General features: G+C 37.8%; 1 protein-coding gene across 4 annotated transcripts in view; it reads right to left on the bottom strand.

The window, feature by feature from the left end:
- The window catches only part of THRB (thyroid hormone receptor beta), a 156,599-nt gene that overhangs the window by 20,524 nt on the left and 121,495 nt on the right, over positions 1-14,580 (bottom strand). The window lies entirely within an intron of this gene.

The raw sequence follows: 14,580 nt of genomic DNA on the forward strand, positions 1-14,580 counted from the left end.
CTTTTCCCACAATGACATTTGTTTTGAAAACACAAACATATTTTCAATTTGAGCAAAAAACCAAAACAATACTGATGGCAAGCAAAAAGTAATTGTAACCAGAGACAACTTTTTAACAGGGTAAAATACAAACCTTTCAAAATCAATGTTTCCATGACTCATAACTAATGGAGTTATAGTTTGTAACTTTACCTTCTGAAAAATCTCACTGTGAAGACGTAACATAGACATCTCAGACTCCCTTTGAGGGGAGAGAGGAAAGTGCACCTATATGTATAACTATGTAAGATTAGTGGAGTAATAAACATTGCACAGGGTCCCACAATGGCTGAAGTTGGAAGCCACTTCTGGAGGTCAACTACTCCAACACCCTTGCTCAACACAGGGCCAGCTGTCCAGGCCCATGCCCAGACAGCTTTTGAGTATCTCCAGGGATGGAGACTCCACAACCTTTCTGGGCAATCTGTGCAAGTGTTCTGCTCTGTCACCTTCAGAGTGAAAAGAAAATACTGTTTTATTACTCTCAGAAGGAATTTCCTGTACTTCTATTTGAGCTCATTGTCTCTAGTTCTGTCACTGGGGACTGAGAGGAGTCTGGCCCTGTCTTCTACAGTGTGGGGGATCAGATATTCACACACACTGATATGCCCCTTTGAGCCTTCTCTGCTCCAAGCTGAAGAGTCCCAGTTTTCTCAGTCACTCCTCATAGAAGAGATGCTCCAGTTCATCATCTCTGTGGCCCTTTGCCAGGCTTATTCCAGGATGTCTGTGTCTTTCTTCTATTGGGGAGCCCAGAACTGGACCAAACACTGCAGATGTGTTTCACTAGAGCTCAACAGAAGGGAAGGATCACATCCCTCAAGCTGCTGGTGATGATTTTCCAAAAGCAGATGAGATGCCATTTACCTCCCTTGCTTCAAGAACGCACTGCTGGCCCATATGCAACTTGCTGCCCACCAGGAACTACCAAGCACTCCAGTGCAGAGCGGTTTCCTGCCAGTTGGGCCTGCACTGCTCTTTTTATTACTCCTCCACTCATGCAGAATTTGGCCTTTGCCTTTGATGAACTTCAAGAGATTCCTCTCACCCCATTTTTCTAGCCTGCCTATGTTGCTCTGAATGGGTAGCACATCCATCTGGTGTTCCAGCCACTCCTCCCAGTTTGGCATCAACTGCCAGCTGTCTGAGTGGAATTTTTGAGTGCAATGAAGAAGAGTCCTTTGGATGCAGCTGCCTGTAACACAATCCCTTACCACTAGCTTGCTGAATCCATCTGCAGCACCACACATAAGGCTAGACATGAAGGTTAATGTCTTTGTGCAGCCCTCACAGCAGCATGGGCTGGTACAGCAGGGGGACTTGGGACACCAGTCACTTGGAGGGCAACCAGCAAGACACAGGGCAGCAGAAGGCTGTTAGGGGATGCTGCAAGAGGGGTGGCCATCATCTTCCTGCAATTAACATGCCAGAGGGTCAGCTCAGTAGCACTTTAAATTCAAATGCCTTCCTAAGCCTATGCTTCCAGAGGCTCTCTAGAAAGGAAGGTCCAAATTAGACAAAACACTTAAAGTTAACTGAGCTTAAAATGCTTAAACTTTATGGAGTCTGGTGAGTAAATCAGGAGAAAGTAAAGAAGGCAAAAAGTATTTGTATGGCCTAATTTGAGTATAATTATGAGAACCTCAAATTATAGAGAAGTACGTATCCTCTTCTCTAAAATAAGGAAGCAGTAGTACTTGGAAGCCATTCCTGGATACAGGCATCTCAGGTCTGCCAATATTCTGAAAGGGGAGTGGGGGAATGAGCTAAGATGTCAATGTTGTACCAAACCAGTCTACAAGACAGCAAAAGAGCAGATTTATATTCAGGCTATATTTCTCCATGATGAACAAGTTATGCTTGGATAGACTGGTGGCCATGTGACATTGAGAGACGAGAGACAGCGGGGTTTCAACTCTAATTACATCACTGACTCCTAACAGACACTATGCCAGTGGGGGATTAGCAGAGGCTATTATCTCCATCCTGCCCCCACTCTGCTCACACCTGCCTCTGCACATGCAACACATACACAACATAGAGCTGACAGAGTGGGCAGAAGATGCAGCAAAGGGATGCAGAATTTTCCCCTCAATGTATCATGAAGATCAATGGCTTCTGTTATTGCTGGTTACTGCTATTCACAAAACACAGTCTTTGCATAGCATCTACATCCTCAAAAATTCAGTACCCTTGGTTAGCTTCCTCAAGAATTGTTTTTGAATTAAATGAAATGGTATTTCAATAATTATAAAAGCTGGTTAGTGCTGCTTATGCAATGGCAACTTGTTCTACTGGAGGAGCAAGAGATCACTTGTCTAAACTGTTTCCTTAAATATATACACTGGGTCATGCATGTGATCACTGCTGTCCATCTTCTTCCTGGGGTTTCATGACTTTATCCAATATAAAGTTTCCAATCTGGCAGAAATCTCCTAGGGGCACTCCTAGTCAGAAATTAAAAATGGCATCCTTACATGCAACCACATTGCAAATTTCTTGCATCAGAAGCATTAAGTGCCACCTACTTAAAGCTACCTAAATATTATGTTCAGTACTGCCACAGACTGACTCCATGTCACAAGGGAAGTACACAACTGGAACTCTTCTAGTAATTGAACAGGAAACATGAGTAGAAAATTCTTATTCCAAGAAATCACTGGCAACAAAAGTGTGCAATACATAAATCTTGTCTTTCTATTACAGTTTTCTGTATTTTTAACACTTCTTCTAACAGCTAATGGGGTTAGAAACAGTTAGACTGGGAAGATTGGACCTTCAGTAGTATTTTTAAAAGACACAATTCAGACAGACATCCCTGCAAAAGGAGTAAATGGATTTGCATTCAGTTCTTACAAACACTAATGTAAATTCTAAGTAATTTCTAGTAGTGGCAAATATCCTGTATGACCTCTGTATAAATTCAATACAATTTCATTTGAAAGACATGTAGATAAACAGACAGTACATTTTTTTCTGCTTCTCAGAGTTAGAGACAGCATTAGCGGGAAGAAATTCAACATTGTCTTTCTAAACATGGTACCAGCATGGAATAAATGAATAGTGCAGTGGAGATTCCTGAGGAAGTCATGGATGGCAGCAGAGTTGCCTGTTAGATGTTCTGAGGAAGGAAAAGAGCAACAGAACTTGTCTCACTCTTTGCACCACTATTAGTAACTTGTCTCTCATATCAACAAGTACTTTTGCTTCATGTCTGTGTAATAACACCGAAGCAAAAATAAAAATGCCCATGTGGAAAAGCAGATGCTGTCTGGACAGAGTAACCCTGGTGCTCTTACTAATACATTTCTTACTGATAAATTTCTTACTAATAAATTAACTTACTGATAAATTTCATGGAAACATCAGGTTTGTTCCTATTTCAGGTGGTCAGAATTTATTTTTTATTTCTTGGTCAAAACCTTTTACATAAATATCTAAGAGGAACTGTTCAAGAGCAACACCAGCCTCACTGAATTGCACAAAAACAACCTTGTTGTTTCAAGTCTGTTTGCTGCATTCAGCATTCTCATGGACTGTCACTTGTTGCATCCCATACGATCTTCCAAGTTAATTATCTGTCAAGTATGACCTGACATTGTTTATCCCAATGCCCACCTTGGATCTTTGAGAGAATAATAACAGTGAATCACCTTGATCTGCCTTGTCTGGTGTTTCCCCTGTAGCCTAAAGTAACACCTTTGGTTCCCAGACTCCCACCTGCCAGTCTGCCTAATCTTACTGTCTTGGCAAGGCTAAGCACACAGCAGGACCACTTGCCCCTCTCTAGAAGAATATGTCATATAATCCATTATAGCCAATCTTGAGAGCCATCTAAATAACAACTGTAGCTTTCTAGAGGCATGGCAGGAAACAATTCCCTTCAACAGGAAAATGCACAATGAGTCTGCCCCAAGCAGTTGTAAGAACAGAAGGAGATCTGCTACCCCATGCAGTCATCTGAGGTACTCCTCCATTAATTACCATTTGCAGGAATGATGCCTTACAGCACCATATATGACCCTGCACAGTGTAATGGGCTGGAGAGGCACAAGCGAGGCACTCAGTGCCTATTCCTCCATCCAACAAAGCAAAGAAAAACTATTTCAATTATAAAAAAACTCTGAAAAATTATAGTGTTTCTTCTCCCTCTGTACCTGGTACACATTAATAACATCAACAATAAAAAGCATCTTCTAGGAAAAGTAAAAAACCAACTTCAGTTTTGTTAAAATATCACTGCACATACTTTATATATCTAGATCTGTAAAAGTAATGTGATATTCACCTAGGGAATTAATCCCCACCTTAAAAAAATTGTAGAACCAAATGGTATTTGACTACCAAACAAGAATATGAGTAACACTGATGCAAACAAATTATGCCTGTCTGCCAGATGTTCATTATTAGCTTGTTCCTAATCCACCATAGATTTATAGCTTGAAGGCAGAAAATGCCATTTTTTGCTATTGCAGAAGGACAGTTACACTTCAAGACCATTATTCAGTACTTTAATTTTCAGTGTACACTGGCAGAGTCATGTATTAAATATATTCCTTGAAATCTCTCTTTCTCCCATCTGGTATGGTTTGCATGACCAGAGATCACTCACTAAAATGAGGAGTTAGGACTTACCAGTAAGCTGATATTCACTTACTAGACACTACAGTATGAAAATCAAAAAGATGAAATTAATTACTACCTTGAGAATCCTCAACTGAAATGTAAATTTGTACTGCTGTTCTACTGCTTTCATAGTCACCTTGAACTCTTTACAAATTATAAAAAATTACAAGGAACAGCCATGCATCATCCTGGACATACTTGTGCAGAAAAAGCTTAAATGGAGTTTTGTTGAAAGCAGAGAGCCAACAGAGAAAAAGCATACTCCATTCTTATGTGTGCTATTATCAACATTGATCTGAAATGCTGGGCAGATACACTGATCCTTGTTTCCCACTTTCTTTAAATTACTCCCACTGAGAAAAATGGCTTATTTCTCCTTTGAGCTTGGAAGCACCGAGAATGTTGCTGAGCAGATTCACACTTTTCTTGTTAGCTAACCGGCCCGCATGTGCTCAATTTTGATCTCTGTTGACATTTCTTGATTTATGAAATTACTAAAATTTGACAAAAGATTCTGCAATGATTTAATCTGAAACATTTTATAGTCCCTTTTCTCTCCACGACTTTTCAGTGCATTAACCCTGCTCCTTAGGCTGAGTCAGAAACCTTATCAACAGCAGTGCTTTTGCAGAGAATGTGCTGAAAACATTTTAGCCCAAACTGTGTTGTCACTTAAACTTCTGCAATCAGTACTGTACCTGCAGCCATTACCAACTACAGGTACAAAATACATCACTTTAAGGGGTCATATCATGCAGTTTCCCCACCCTTCAAATAATTTAAATGTTTTTAGAGACAGTATCTTAGTACTGCAAGAAAGTTATTTGTTTGGAAATCTAAGCCTCACTGAACAAAGCAAAGCATAACTTACTTCACTTTTTCATCCTTCATTTGGTTGTGGAAAGGTTACAGTAAAGGAGATGAAAACACATTATTTCCACTGATTTTTGTTATGAAAGAAACATAACTCCAAATGCATAATGATTTATGCAATGGATTATGCAATTTTTCTCAGTGCTATTTCCTTAGATGGGTGGTCAAGAGCAAAATTAATATTTTTAAGCTTGAATAATCGTTAACATACTGGGAACTGCTCTGCTGCAAAGGCCAGGATGACAAATTCTCAGTGTTTCTGTAAATTGATTATATCCACACACACTCCCCGCATTGATGACATTTTGGCATAAGCTTCATGTTACTTTTTCTTAGCTATTTAGAAAGTACCTTAATGTTCTCACACTGCTGAGAACTCAGTTTGGGCCAATTCTGTTGCATACTCTAGCATTCACACACTACATATTCTCAGCTGCACCTTAATTGCCTGAGAAAAAATAGAGAGAAATAATTATGGCAAATACAATTATAAAATAACAACAATAACAACAGCTTTCAAAGCCCTGTTCTCCCACCATACCATGAGTCCTTCCAAACATGGCATTAACCTCACCAGTATCTCACTGGTATCTGGGAAGCAAGGTGAGCTGCAAGGATGAGAAGCTGGCTCTGCTACAGCCTAATCTCAAGAATTCCCCCCTAGCCTAATCTCAAGAATTCTCCCCAAAACCCTTGGTTTGGGGGGGCACCCCCTGCTTACTGCTCTCTGCCCCACAGAATGTGAAGTTAAAGCCTAACCTCACAGACACCTGTGGACATCTTTCATTAACACTGTACGAGAAATCACCGTGCAAAGAAAGTGAAAAGCCAACTCTTATTCCAGTTTTAACTTTGCAGACACTTCTCCCATGTTGTCCAAATGTCCAAAACACTGTGCAGACACCTAGTGTGGGGAGACTGATGTTTGTGGACTCCTGTACATATTTCTTTTGTACCTTCCTAACTGCATTATCTCCTCCTGTCACTGGGTACTCCTCCTCACAGCATAGGTGGTGTGAGGAGATCCAGGGACATTTTTGTCTGTCTGCACAGCCTCTGCACAGGGGCAGGGGGGCACAGGCTCCCCCTGAGCATCACCCATCCAGCAGGCAATGCTGCAAGCTCACCACGGCTGGCAACACTGTGTGAGGGGAAGAATATTCCAGTTTAAGCTCTCTGGGACAAAACTGAGAATAGCACCTTGTTCTCACAACGATGAGCCCTGTTCTGCTTATCAGATTTCACAGCGTTACACAGAAAACAGAGTGTATGTGGCTGTCTGTTTCCTAGGGCAGGATCAGGTCCGAAAGGGCTTCCTTAATAAAACAGTAAGCTCTTGCACAAACGTTGTGCTGTCACCTTTTAACCGTGTACACCAGAGCACAAAAGGTAATGGAGCAACAAGTAGATGCAAAGCTAAACACACATCTCCAACTCCTGATTTTCTGGACTACAATTCTTTTCTTTAAAGATTAATTCTTTCATCAGAATTTCTGACGGATAGCCAGGAAATAATAGTTTTTAATGTACTGTAATAACTGAAGCAGCTTTCTGATATTTAGAACAACTGGCTATGTTTTATAAATGTTTCTCTCCCCCCCCCCCCCCCCCAGTGACACATTGCTGGGGTCTTTGGTTGTTGTTTTTCAAGTTATTTTCTAATTCGTTCAAAGTGACATAAAAATAGAGAAGTAATTAAATACCCTTTCACAAATTACAAGCTTTTCGACATATACAATGTTGATTTTGTTTCTTCCCAGAGGGAAAACAAGATTTTAACCATTTAGTAACTAGCAAAAGCTCTGATATGAAACAAGTAACAAGTCCATGTGCTACTGTAAAGTACAATCTGATTTGAACAGCATATTATTGAGATTATAACAAATTTCAAGGGACTAACAAAAATACCAACTGCAGCAATCAAAACTCTTCATGAACACCTGTTTAGGGAATTAATTTTGCTTTAATGGGCTATTACCAAGGCTTCTCTAACAAACTCACTCGCTCCCCCAATCAATTCTGGATCAATACAGACACACATGCCCTGTGAAAAGCCTTCTGTTCTTAGGACAGGATTAAAAGATTTGTTAGTTTTACGATAGCTTGCTTAAAAGATGGAAATTAAAAAAAAAAAAAGAAGAAAAGAGAAGATGCACATGTTCCACGCAGTTTAGATCTCTTCTGCTTAACAACCTCAACATTTGCAAAGGTTTGACAGAAGGGAGGCCACTTTTTATTGATTATCACAGTAATAAGGCTCTAAAGAATCCCAAAACACGTTGCTCAGTCTCTGTGAATGATCAATTAAAAGCCTGCTAGAGAGGCTTCCTCGGAAATTCTTAGTGAAACTGAGGTGGTAGAAAATAAAGGCATACAAGCCGTTTTTAAAAACAACTCTGTATTCTTTCAAACCAACAAGTTCAAAAACTTTACACAGGGCAGATGTTGGGTGCCTGAGCACTGAAATAACTTAAAGCTTTGATCTAGGTGTACTAAGTATTATTTATAACCTTTAACATTATGAAAAATGTATTCCTTCAGTGACTTTGCAACAGCAAGTCTTTATTTTTTTTTCTAAATTAATCCTGAGATAAGCTTTTCCCTTAACCAAAAACAAGAAATAGAAGAATTCTACAAAGGATATGAAGTCATTAATTAAAACCCAACAACAGATAAAAAAGCCTTAAAAAGCATTTAAAATGTTGCACAACACAAAAACATATATTATCCACAACTACATTTAGCCTACAATTTGATCATGTTGTCACAGCTTCCAAGAAGGATTTAAAAAATAATTTTATTTATTATTAAATATGATGCTGTTCAATGTATAAAATTAAGACATCTTTCTATCAATCACAGAGATTTATTGCATCAAGGGTTAATCAGTATTTTCTGTCCAGAGGAAAATACTTCAGTTTTCCATGTAGTTAATAAAAATAAACAGTCTGCTCTTCATTACAAAGATACTTCAAAAGTAGTAAATGGTATTTTCTTTAACTCTCTAGTTACATCCGATTCATCTGGATTTTGGAAAACTGCATACAGAAAATCTGGTCTGATCAGAAAAGGATATTATTTTGGTATAACATACAAGTTTTTTTCTGTCTTTAATAATGTGATTTTAAAGAAACACAGAGAATGTATACTTCATATGCGTAAGTTGGGTTACTGAGTTCAAAACAAACAGCACTGAAAACATTTCCAAGTATTTGTTAGTATTTTGGGCTCCTTTTAAATCTCACTTGCTTACTTGAAATCAAAAGAATAAATTCTAAAAACTGGCGATGATTTAACCCCTAGGGAGCAGACACTGCACTTGTCTCACAAATGTATTGATTAGATCAGCCTTTTGGATGCAAAGTCATCCTTCTTGCATAGATATATTCTTGAATTTTCAGTCTTTTTTGCTCTGCATAATCAGAAACTCGTGGTTTTCACTTAGAAAACAGTAATTCAAACACATTTTCCCATACATATTTACAGTCCTATTTTCAAAATCTTTTTCCTGAGTTGCTGAGCAAACAGAGTTCACATTTACTGAAAACACGGACTTATACAGTTTGTATGTAAACAGAAACACAGCTTTAAGATGCAGCATATATAATGATGACATTTCAGGAGAGAAACTTTCTTATCAAGCTCACTGGTGAATAGCAAAGGAACTTAATAGCCCAGGAAAGCAGAAAAAAGAAGCAATATACTTGCAAATGTCTCTTATATATTAAGAAAAAGTGCTTGGAAATCCTCATCGCTCTCCAAAAACCTTACAATCACCTAGCAACCTATGTTACTGCTGCTTTCAATTTTGAACAGGCAGCCTTCACATTCAAAGATGCATCTGAGCCAACTGATGCAACTGTAAGTTTAAAGCAAAACAAAAACAAAAACAGAGAATTTTTTTTTTTGTTATTTAAATAAAATGCCCCTACCTTTCTTCTGAGAGTACGATGGCGACTGCACTTGAGAAAAAGTAGGTTTTTCTTCTGTGAAAAATTCAGGTTGGTTGTACTGATTCAGGGCCATGTCCATGTCAGAGTACTCGCTTTTAAAAACGTTTCCAGGGTAACTACAGGTATAAGGCTGATTCACCGCCCAGGCCTGTTCCATATATATGTTGTTACTGTGCAGGACCTGAGCATCACAACTGCTGTAACCCTGATTATCTTCGATATATGTGCAATAATCAGTGGACTGCATGTAGCAATTGCTACCAGCAGCTGGGTGCACTTCATATATTTCTTGCATACAGTAGTTCATTTTGTTAGCCTATCTCAGCTTCTACTTTACGTACACACACACATGCATACACACGCAGGCATGCATACACATGGGTCGGGGAAGGAGCAATGAATATACACCAACAAAGTCGACTGCAAAACAGCCCGTTTTACTTCGGAGCAGCACCTGATGTGCTAAAATCCTATTTATATTGGGACGGCTTGTGAACTCCCCTGCCAGTCAAACATATTGGGAAGCAGATTTATGACAGTCAAAGGTCTTAATCTGTGACTGTAAGTTAATTCCAAGGCAAGATGGCAGTCAGGTAGCAATGACCACCAGACAAAGAAGTGACATCCTGACAACCCTTCTGTTCCCCCATTTGTCTGGAATAATCATTTTATAAACCATTTCCAGCCTTTTCCAATATGATTAGAAAACGATTACTAAGGCAAGGACACAGTTATGTCACTGTAGTTGTCAACTTAAGTGTGAAGAATTATAAAGACTGCTTAAGAACTCCCAGAGGGGATACGCTGAAAATCCTAAAATCAATAATCCTGTTTTTCAGCATTAAACCATAGAAAATCCAATAGTGCTGTGCTGATGACCCAAACAGTAGTCTAGTGTTACAAAATTTAGCAACTTAATCTGTCATCAGCTTTATTGATTTTGTTTTACAGAATTACATGCATGAATCTCCCCAGCCTTCCACACATACACAATCCTCCCCACTGCCTTATAATGAATTTACAGGAAAGCCGCTTTTCTAAACTTCAGTGATTTCAAGAAGCAATTTCTATTGAGTTCAACAGGTGGGAAACTTCAAAATAATATAATAATCAAAAAGAACTCTGCTTAAATATTATCAATAGGCTAATTGCTTTGCTATTCTGCTCGGTTATCTTTTCTGTAATGAAGCTCTGTTTCAGTAATGAAGTACTTTTATAAGAGCTTTTTTTCTGATAACAGAGTGAGGAAAGGAAGGAACATATTTTGGCTCACCTATGAACTATGAACATGGCAACGCCACTACAACAAAAACTGTAGGATATTTTAATTGCCTAATGTACCTCAAGCTTCAGCATGGTTATTATACCTTCTTTAATCAGCCATTTTTTTAAATCTAAAAAAATTATTTTATTTTTAACTTATATTAACTGCTATTTTGTTTTTTATGAGGAAAAATGTGTTTTTTTCTTTACAGCACAGTTAAGATACAGTAAAACTTGTGAAGTCAGTAATAAACCGGTATACCTTTCTAGTATTGGTTCTTCTTATTAGGAAGTTTAGTTATTACTGATTTGATAATGAGAGCTTTCGTATTTAATTCATTTTAAACTACAGGGTTGCTAAAATTACTGTGTAACTTGGCCCTTTTCTTCTAGGATCTTAAGCATACATCTAACAATCTTGATGAACATACTCTTAAATAGTCCTTAAAATTTCAGTGCAATAGGTAAGAACTGGGCATGACATATCAAAATTTTCCCTATCCGATATTGCTAAATATTTCAGACTAATAAAAACAGCCAACAGAGAGACATTTTCCTTCCAACACACAACTGTAACTAACTTTTCTAAATAAGAAGTAGCATTCTCAGTTAATGTCTAATTAACTACCAAATCCAGGACAAGTCCTTCCAATGATCAGAGAAGTTAAAATTCACACTTGGAGTTCTTCTTCCCTCTCTAACTATAAAAGAAGCATCTTTAACATGCCTTTCTTATTAACTTGCTTACAACATAATAATACATTTGGTAAGTCAAACTGAACTCTATTGAGATCAGTGCTACTGAAGTCAACGAAGTTGCCTCTAAAATGAACTTGTTCTCCTAAAATCTAATAATTGAAACATTTCATTTCATGAAGACCGCAAACAGTTACTGAAATACAACAAGCAAAACCCTCATGAACCCTCATTCATTTACCATTGTCTAACTCAACAAATAATACTGTAAAATACAGTGTGAAAAGCACACAATAAAAGTTAATTTTCACTTTAGTTCAGGCCCATCATCTAGATTTTAAAAACAGTGAGTTTGTCTGTGATAAAAAGCATGTCTCATGCAAGATCTGATTTTTCAATAATGGATGTTCAGCACTTCATAAAAACGCCTGTTTCATTCAAGAAATTCTGTAGTTGTTTATACCAAAACCCCCAAACCATTCCACTGAGGGGATGGGTTGGTAATGCTGTAGTGTATGTAACATATACAGCTTGCTGAATTTACTTCTCCATGCCCTCAATAAAACATTCCCAAGTACTGTACTTAGGTTGTTAATTTACCACAAAAAGATCCCCTGTACCACCAACAGGAACTTATGTAGAGCTCCAACAGACATGAGGCTGTGTTTTACAGGCTAGCAAAACACAATACCTGGATACTTTTACACCATCCAGAGAAGCTGGGCTTTAAATTCTTAGTGAGAAATTTTCCCATGTGGATTTGCTTTGCCAGCAAAGTCAAAATTCCCACGAAACTTTCATTTTCTTGTTTTTTCCCCCTCTGACTGGATTTAGGTTTGTTACTGAAAAACTAAACAGAATTGAAGCCTTCTGTAGACAGAGCTGTTCCAGCCAGGACGGCACCTGAGGAAACGGTACTTCAACATGGCACAACCTGTGACTTACTTTCTGTTTCAAAATAAATCCCTTAAATATTTCTTATCCTCTAAGCTACATCAATAATGCTCAGAAATGTGTCACATGTACTATTTTTGTCAAGTGTTCCTTTAATACCATAAGGAAATTAAATTATATTAAACTGTGAAGGATAAGGAAAAAATGAAAAATTACTTTTCCAACAAACAAAAAAAAATTATGAACACTACCAGGGAATGTGGGTTTCTTACCTGTGATATGTTACTATTAAAGAGATTTATAGCTCTGCAGATTGTTGTTCCCTTGGAAACAAATCACTTTAAAGAACACTGCAAAGATTTTAAAAACTGAAATATTCCTAAAATATTTTCATTTAATCTTTTAGGGTCCAATCCTGTAGGTTCATTTCATGCACGCCTTTGAATTAAATTCTCTGATACAAGACAGTCAGACAGTGTCTTCTTTATCAAAAGTCTGAAAGTGGAGTAGAATAGTATATTTTTCTTTGTTTTGTATTCCTATTTGAATATATATATATCTTTACATCATGTCATGTTGAGCTTTTGTTGCCTCCAGCAATGTAATATCACACTAGGAGTTTTATGAGTTCACATGTGTCTGATTATGTGAACACATGGAAGTTAATCACCATCAGAATAAACGCTTCAATTCAAGCAAACAGGCCAGGAATAAAACAGAAATTTTGACACTGTAACGGCAGAGGATCCAAAGCTCAAACCTCTCACAGTCTAAGGTGTTAGTCCATTGTTCTAAAAAAGACAGGAATTATTTGAACTTTGGAATGCCCCAAAGGTTTTTACATACTCACCCTGGTGTAAATCAGAAGTAAGTCTAACGCAGTCAGTGATATTAACTGGGTGGGCAAAAATAAGGCTGTGAATGCCTGAAAGGGGGAATCTGCAGAAGAGACCACCTTACACTACACTATTCAGCTCTTCATTAACTCCTGTTTTACAAATTATGACTAAGATTTTTAATTACAAACAATGAAATACCCCCATTAAGATGCACTTCTCTTGTGACTTAGCTTGGTTAGAAAACCCAGCAAAATGAACTCACAGAAATGTTAAGGAAAGACAAAAATCCTGTCGTGTCCCTCTGAACACTACAGCCCAACCAACAGAGGTCCCTGACACAGAAAAAAGAAGTATCATGCAGTGCAATTTAATCTGCTGTGGAATATTACCTGCAAGAGTCCTATTCTCCTGACTTTTCCCAAACTGTGCACCCCTGGTCTAGAGTCCTGGGTATCGTAATGCTGCAGATAGGGCCCCTGCACGCCATCCTAAAAGATTCAGCAGTGTCAGTATGTGGGAGGTATTGCAGAGCATTCAAATCAGAAATTAGTCAGGGCAGAGTGCCACTTCTGAAGGACCAAATGCAAGGATCTTATCTTGGTTGCTGTTCAGACTTCATGTATAAAGATGAATAAAAATCCAGGATTTACTAAAAAATTTTACACATTTAAACACCTAGTTGCAAAGATTAAACATACCGTTCTGAACTCTTCACAATTTTGTATGCCTGTATTATCAGTTCCTAGTTTTGTAAAATGAATTTTTACCCATTACAAAATAACTGTTATATTTCCTATTTATGGATTTTATTGTTGCCTGAATTGTCTCAGCCACCTCTGATGGTTTTGGGGAAAAAAAAAATAAAATAGATCATGGCTTTTCTGAGCAAACACAAGTCAGCACTTTCATAACATGGGCTACATTCCAGACATATCTTCTCACATCATAAGGAACATATACTGAAAACTGCAACAGCTTTTGAGCAAAACTACTAATGTCATTTTTGCAACACCCATAAGTTATCAAATACAACTCTCTCTGGCCCACACAATGAGTTACCATCTCTCTTTAATATATGTATTTGCACCACCTTATTCATTCACTTTATGCACTATTATCAAAGACTCAAAATGGTCCCTCAGAAGTATGACTACGCAAACTTAGAGATTAACTAAGAAAACCTCAAACATCAGAATCCAAAATAACAACAAGCATTTACAAGAACAGAAAATTAATTTTTCATGGTTTTTATTTTATTTTGAAAACTCTACTTGTGACTAAATCATAAGGTAGGTAGGATTATGCAATTCTGGTGCTGAAAAGTCACAACAGCATTTGACAGCTCCTGGAGTACGTCTCAGTTGAAGATAAGACATTAAAAAAATAATCTTTTTGTC

The sequence above is a fragment of the Ammospiza nelsoni genome, chromosome 1 (genome assembly GCF_027579445.1).
Source record: "Ammospiza nelsoni isolate bAmmNel1 chromosome 1, bAmmNel1.pri, whole genome shotgun sequence".
NCBI classification, from domain to species: domain Eukaryota; kingdom Metazoa; phylum Chordata; class Aves; order Passeriformes; family Passerellidae; genus Ammospiza; species Ammospiza nelsoni.